Below are 7,595 nucleotides of genomic sequence, written 5' to 3' on the forward strand. Positions count from 1 at the left end.
TTCTCATCACCAGTTATCAATCGCTTCAAAAAAGGATCGTTTTCCTCACGTTTTCCTTTTAATGAGCATATCGCAGATGTTTATATGCGCCGTCAAATGAACTTCTTTGAGTTCATGAGGAACCCAAATATCGAGTTTGCTTACGTATCCAGCTTCTACCAGCTATTACCAGCTTCTTCAGGTGGTCGTGAACGCTTGAATGATGGATGTTCAATGTTTCTGCAATCTCTCGTGTCGTGTAATGTGAATTTGACTCAATCAATGCCTTTATTTTGTCGTCATCAACCTCGGTGGGCTTCCTTGATCGAGGAGCGTCATTGAGGTCAAAATCACCAGAACGTAAATTCGTGAACCATCTTTGGCACTGACGTTCTTGTAGAGCATTGTCATCGTAAACTTTACGCAACTTTTCACAAGCTTGACGCGCGTTTTTCCCTTTACGAAAGTAAAACAGTAATATATAGCGAAAATGCACAGTTTGGTCTTCCATCTTCAATTTGTTATAAAATCTCCAAGACTCAACCAAATCGCTCAATTTTTTTTTAGAATAAAGTTAGAACTCAAATGATACAGCAATAACATAGATGCGAATGACTCTAGTACTTCCAAAAATGAACTAGCATCTGTTATAAAAATGCGTCATGACTTTTCCGACAACCCAATATTTTGATATAAAATATAAAATAATTAAAGTATTTACATGATAAGTATCGTATTAATATTTTTATGCATAGAGTAATAAGATAAATAAATTATAAAGAAGACAATTGTTTCAAAAAGATTATATAATTTGCAACGTGTAAGTGCACAATTTTTTTTAAAAGCATCTGCATATTTTTCTTACACACACACACATACACACACACACACACACACACACACACACATACACATATCTTCAGAAAAATACGTAATATTAGTAAATCAGATATTTTTTCAATATATATATATATATATATATATATATATATATATAATGTTCTATTTTTAATCAATGATCTAAATCAGTATTCGGAATTAGTTGCCCTTTTCGGCCGGATTTTGAAGGCAACGCCTACTGTTTCCCCACTACCGCTCGAGATTCGACGACCGAGCCGTGGCCTTGTGCCTCAGGAATGTCTTATATTAAAAATGCACCCGAATTGTATCTTCCGTCAAACTATTATTAAAGCAATTTCTTTATTATTTTTATTTTTACAAACGTTAAATTTTTTTTTAACATATTTTATGTGTTTTATAATATTTAATGATAATAAATGTGTTTATAATAGTAATATATTATTACATAATAATTAGAATAATTAAAGTTTTAATAATAGCTTTCTGCATCACCCATTAGATATTATTGACGCGTTTTTTTTTTAAGTGGTTTCCCCGGTAAGCCTATTCCACTAAATAATAAGAAATCAATATATGGCTTGGCAGGAAAATAAAATTCTATATTGTAAAATATGATATAAAAAATAAGAAAAACGAAAGAAAGGATAATTCATATAAAAATACTAATTTGATTTTCTGGATCGTTTACACGATTCTACTAGAGATGATATATCCATAGAAATTTTAGAAGAACTAGTTCGCATCAACGAGAATAATGATGCGTTGCTCAAAGAAGAACATTTTTCAGTTTTTATAAATTTCATTTTAGAGAAAGAACATTCACATAAATATATGAACCCAAACATAAAGAAAATACGAAGACCAAAATTTTTAAGACGTGAATAACACGATGCATTTAAAATCTTGAAGAATTCAACTCCCTTTTCTAATCATGTTTTCAAAGAAAGAGCACATTTTGCAAATCGCAAAATTCTTCTCGAAGATTTAAACTTTGTTCCTCGATTTTAGTGAGAGGATTTTCAAATAATATCAAATCTTTTCTTAGCGTTTTGAAATCGCTGAAACGCTTATCAAATTGATTTATTAGAGAATCAATTTGTTTTTTAAAATTACAATTTTTCCCATGTTCTTCAAAGAGAATCTGGCAGAAAGGAAAAAAATGAAGAATATTATTGTCTAACTGATTTTTGAATAATATTAATTTTCTGCGAAAAGAATCGACATGATTAACCAATTACGAGATAATTTGATTGGTTGTTTGCAATTTTAAATTTAAAGTATTTAAATGATTCGTCATGTCTGTTATCAAAGTAAGTTCACAGAGCGAGTCTAAATCTTCGAAAAAGAATTTAAATTCTTCACATTTTGTAAGAGATATGTCTTGCAAGAAAAGAAAGATTTCTTTTCTTATTCCAAAGAACTTTTCTAAACATTTTTCTGCACTTAAGTCATCGAACCTCACAATATAAAAGTACATCTGTGTAAGTTGCGTTATACTCTTTGAGAAAGAGTTGAAACTTCCGATAAGAAAGGAATTTGTGACCACCTTTAATTGTGTTAATAATTTGTGTAACAGTTTGCATTGCGGTACATAATTTCACACATAACAACTTTTCCACATAACGCTTCTTGATGAATAATGCAATGAATTACAGGGAATTTAAAATCTTGCTGTTTTATTTGCCCGAAGAATCCATTTTTCGAACCTATTATTGCTTTTGCGCCATCAGTTACGAACATTTTGCCGAACATAGCCGAACATTTTGAGAAACTAATATCAAATTTTTTGAGAGTTTCATTAACAGCATTGAAGATATCAAGATTCGTTGTCGTTTTATGTAATGAGACGAAATCTAAGAACTCCTCAACATATGAGAAATCGTTTTGTACGATTCGAATAAAAATACTCAATTGACTCACATGTCAATTGTCGGTGCTCTCATCCAAACATAATGAAAAAAAAGAACAAGATTCTAATAAAGATTTTAATTTATTTTCTAAAGAATTTGCGATATCATCTATCTTTGATTTTATCGTTTTATCACTTAATGGAATGCTACCAGCTTCTTCAAGAATCAATAAATTTCCAAACGACTGCTGCGATGAGGCATTCCTTTATAAATTCACCTTCACGAAACGGCTTGGATTGTTTAGCAATAAGATGAGAAATAGTATACGACATTGTTAAAACTTTTTTTGAAGGTGTAGCATTGTCATCGATATGAGAAATCGAACTACAACCTTCTTAATGAACTAACTTTAATCCCTCGATTAAATCAGATTTTTCCTTGTCCACATATTTCGAATATTCTGAATGTTTATTATTATAATGTCTCTCAAGAATGTATTTTTTTACAGAAGATGATTGAAAATCATATAGAAGACAGATGGCTTTATTATTAATATTTAAAAAAAAATTTGTTCGCAAGCCTTATCAAATATTGAACATATCTTTGTTCCATTTTTATTTAAGGCTCAAAGAAATAATGGGAACAACAAATAAAACTGAAACTAAATAAAAACAAATAAAAATTAATATATATTTAACTTATTAATATACTATTTACCTTTAACTTTATTACACAACACTATCACATAACACTATCACTTATAGCACTATCATATTGAACACTATCATTATTATATAGCACTTTCTGTCTTTATAATATGGATCTATAATCACGCACAAGATCTTTAATGTGTACATCAGAGACAGATCGTTAAGAAACAACGAAGATGATAAAACAATTGCATATCAACTCGCAGCAGGAGTCTACAATAAAGCCGCAGGAGGAATGAAGATCCATATTATAAAAACAAAAAATGTTATTTGCAGTTAATAATAATAATAATGTTACATATGATAGTGCTACCTTTTGTAATACTGCATATAATAGTGTTAAGTATGTTAATGCTTATTATAATAGAGTAAAATGTAATAATATGTTTGTAAATGTTATTTCTTCTATTATTTCTTGTTGTTATCATTATAATCCTATTATTAGATTTATTTGAAAAATTCACAGTGAACAAAGATATGTGCAATCTTTTAACAAAGTATAAAAAAATATGTATTTGTAAAAAATTCATTTATCTTCCATGTAATTATCAACTTTTTCTTCTTAAAATATTGTACGCATCGATAATGATTTCCGCGATTAATTCCCCTTTTCGCACATAAAGGTTCCACAAGAGGTGGACAGTGGCGCAGTCAATATAGAAAACGAACGAAACTGTGTGTGTATGTACATTAGTTGCTTTTTGTCAGACGAAAAAAATTAAAATAAAGAGCTATTACGTTTGAGAACGAATCCAATAATTATTCTATATAAACATTTTTCAGAGAATTATAATAATTATATAATAATATTAATAAGTAATATTCGAAATATGTCACACATTATATGTCAGATGCTAGAAGATATAATGAAAATACATCAAGTTCTTCAAAATTTTGAATGCATCTTTTTAGAAATTATTTTAAACGTCTTAAAAATTGCTTTGAATTTGTTTATGTCTATAAAGGATATATATTTTTATGCAAATACTCTTTTTTTAAAATGAAATTTACAAGAAAAGAAAATCTTCTTTTTTGAACGATGCATTACTCTCTGCTGATGCAAACTAATTCTTCCAAAATTTCTATTGATATATCGTCTTTACTAAAATTACTTCTACTAAAATTATTTAAATTCTGCATACAATGAAAATGAAATTAATTTCTCATCTAATATCTGAAGAAACAAAAGTTACACCTTCACTTTCTTATTTTTCATTTCTTGTTGTCATATATTTGATTTTTTTAAATAAAATAGAAAACTATTAAATAAGAAAATTACTAAGGAAAAAGTATGTCAATAATACCTTACGGGTGATGCGAAAACCTGTTATTGTTAAAACTTTAATTATTCTAATTATTATGTAATAATTTTATTGTAAGCCTATTTATTATCATTATGATGATGATGATGTTTTATTCATGTTTCCTTACATATCTTCTTAATCTAAACCTTAATCTAACTTAACCTAAACGTAACTGCTCGCCTTTCCCACCCACACACACACACACACACACACACACACACACACATCACACGCGCGCGCGCGCGCGCGCATTCGCCATGGATCTCCGCTTCCGTCGCAAGCTCCCAACTATTCATCGTCCTTAAGTCTCTTTTATCTATATCATTCTTTTATCAAGTGCTCTCTCTCTCTCCTCCCTCCCTCTCCCTCCTCTCTATCTTCCTCTCCCCTCTTCTCCTCTCTATCTTCCTCTCCCCTCTTCTCCTTTCCTCTAAACCATTCTCTTTCCCTTCTCCCCCTCCCCTAAAACTTCCTCCATCATCCTGTTAGCTCCCCACCTGCCACACTCCTCCCAAACATGCTCCCACGACTTCTCTTTCACGTCACACACTCTACATACCCTGTCCTCCTCCTTTTTCCAGTAAATTCCCTCTCTCACTCCCTCTTCCAGCCTAAACTTTGCCATTCTCCCAGCTTAAACTTTGCCATTCTACCGATTTTCCGCCCACCCCTTTTTTAAGTACCCCGGTATGCCGCTTCTCTTAACCCTCCCATATAATTTATTATATTAGGCCCCGATCTTCCGCCATCTCTCCTCCCTTTGCAGCATCCTATCCCTCTCCTCCAATTTATTAAAATCTAGCCCCTCCTCCTTCGCTCCCTCCTTTTCGTCCAACTCCATCGTCCAACTCTTTCCTGAAAAAATTCTCTTCTCTCCCTTTCCCATTCTGTCAGATCCGCCTCCTTTACTTCCCTTCCCCTCATTTCCTCCCAACATTTTCTTGCCACCTCGCTTCCCTTCTCTCCCACCAACCTCTCTTCAAATCCCCATGTCCTCCTGCCCTCACTCTTAATTTATCCTTTTGCAACACTTCTCTTATCATATAACCTGGCGTCTTCCACCCCACCTCCAATAACCACCTCAAAAACCTCTCCTGTAACTTTTCTATCCCTTCCCTCTCTCTTCAACTCCTTCCAAATCTCTACCCCATATGATACTGTCCACTGACCACTGTCCACACCAACGCATCAAACAGCCACAGCCTTTTCCCCAATCCCCTCCGAATCTCCTCTTTTCTATCTCCCACACCTGTCCCACCACCGCAGTCCCCTTTTTTATCATATCTTTTATTTGCTCTTCTTGCCCTCCGTTTCTCTGGAACATGTACCCCAAATATCTAAAGGTCTTTACCACCTCCACCGTCCTTCCTTTCCAGTACCATTTTACTCTCTTTCTTCTCCTTCCTCTTCCTGAACCTCAAGATTTTCGATTTTTCCACATTCATCGACAAGCCCTTTTCTCTTAGATACCCTTCCAGCCTCGCCATCATCGACCTCATCCTCTCCTCCTCCTCCGACAGCAGCATTAAATCATCCACATAAGCTAGCGTATACACCTTCCCTCCCATTAATCTTACCCCTCCCCACCCTCCCTTCTTCATATGTTTCTCCACATCCGCGATCAATAAATTAAATAATCCTGAACTCAGTGGGCAACCCTGCTTCACCCCTCTTGTCGTCCAGAACGCGCCGCTTATTTCCCTTCCCATCCTCACTCTATTCCTTGTCTCCCTGAAGATGTCCTTGCACTTTCTCACTAAACCCTTCCTTACCCCTCTCTTTCTCATCTTCTTACTTAATATCTCCCTGTCCACAGAATCAAACGCGGCTTTCAGGTCTATGAAAAACGCTACCATTTCCCTTTTATCTTTATCCAATTGCCTGTTCATCAGGTAATTAAGTGCATAGACATTATCTATCGCTTCCATCCCTTTCCTGAAGCTCGTTTGATTCTGTGGCACCAGATTCTTCTCTTCGACCTCCCTCTTCAGCCTCTCCCCTAATATCGCGGCGTATATCTTGTACATGACCGGGACCAAGGTCACCCCCCCTGTAGTCCTCCACTCTCTTCCCTTCCCCTTTTTTCTTTATCGGCATCACTATCCCATCGCTCCAATCCTCCAACCCTTCCCGTATCTTATTACACTGCTCCCATACCCAATCCATCAGCCTTTCTCCAACGAACTTCCATACCTCTTCCGGAATGTCATCCCCTCCTATTGCCTTGCGCTTTTTCAGCTTTTGCGTTCTTTTAGCTTTCCCACCACCCTCACCACCTCCCCCTCGTGATGTCCTGCTCGTTGTCCCCTTCCCTCCTATCCCCCCTTTCTCCTCTCACTACTCTACCTTCTACCCCCCCCCCCTAATAAACTTTTAATATCCTACTCACTCCTCCAGCTCTATCTCTTCATTTACTCTCCTCCCCTTTCTCCTTTCTCTATTCATCACCTTCCTGTCCCTCTGTCCTCGTCTGCTTTGCCACCTCCAATTATCTCTCGCTCTCTTCCTTCCTCTTTCTCTCACAGAGCCTCCCTTACTCCCTTCTGCATTCTTTATATCTGTCTCTCTCTCTCTCCCCGTCCCTTTCTTCCATCTTCTAAGCTCCATCCTCACCTTTTTCTTAAGCTCCCTATTCCACCAACCCCTTTTCTCCTTTCCCCCTTTTTCTAGCCTTTCCCCCTCTCTCATTATCCCTTGTATCTCCTTCTTCAATTTCTCCCAACTCATCTCCTTTTTTTCCCCCTTCTCCCCCTATATCCTCTCCATCCTTTCTCTAAAAATCCCTTTCCCTTCCTCTGTCCAACTTCATCTCCTCCCGATTCCCTCTCCATCCTTTCTCTTTTTGATCCCTCCTTCCTCCCCTTTGATCCATACCACGACTAGGAAATGAT

The 7,595-nt window shown here is 35.5% G+C and overlaps 1 pseudogene; it reads right to left on the bottom strand.

Moving 5' to 3' along the window:
* Positions 1 to 1,118: 1,118 nt before the first annotated feature.
* Positions 1,119 to 4,192, bottom strand: LOC148936317 (general transcription factor II-I repeat domain-containing protein 2B-like; annotated as a pseudogene).
* Between the last annotated feature and the right edge of the window lie 3,403 nt (positions 4,193 to 7,595).

The sequence above is a fragment of the Pogonomyrmex barbatus genome, unplaced genomic scaffold (assembly GCF_055798465.1).
Source record: "Pogonomyrmex barbatus isolate J1 unplaced genomic scaffold, ASM5579846v1 scaffold24, whole genome shotgun sequence".
Lineage (NCBI taxonomy): Eukaryota > Metazoa > Arthropoda > Insecta > Hymenoptera > Formicidae > Pogonomyrmex > Pogonomyrmex barbatus.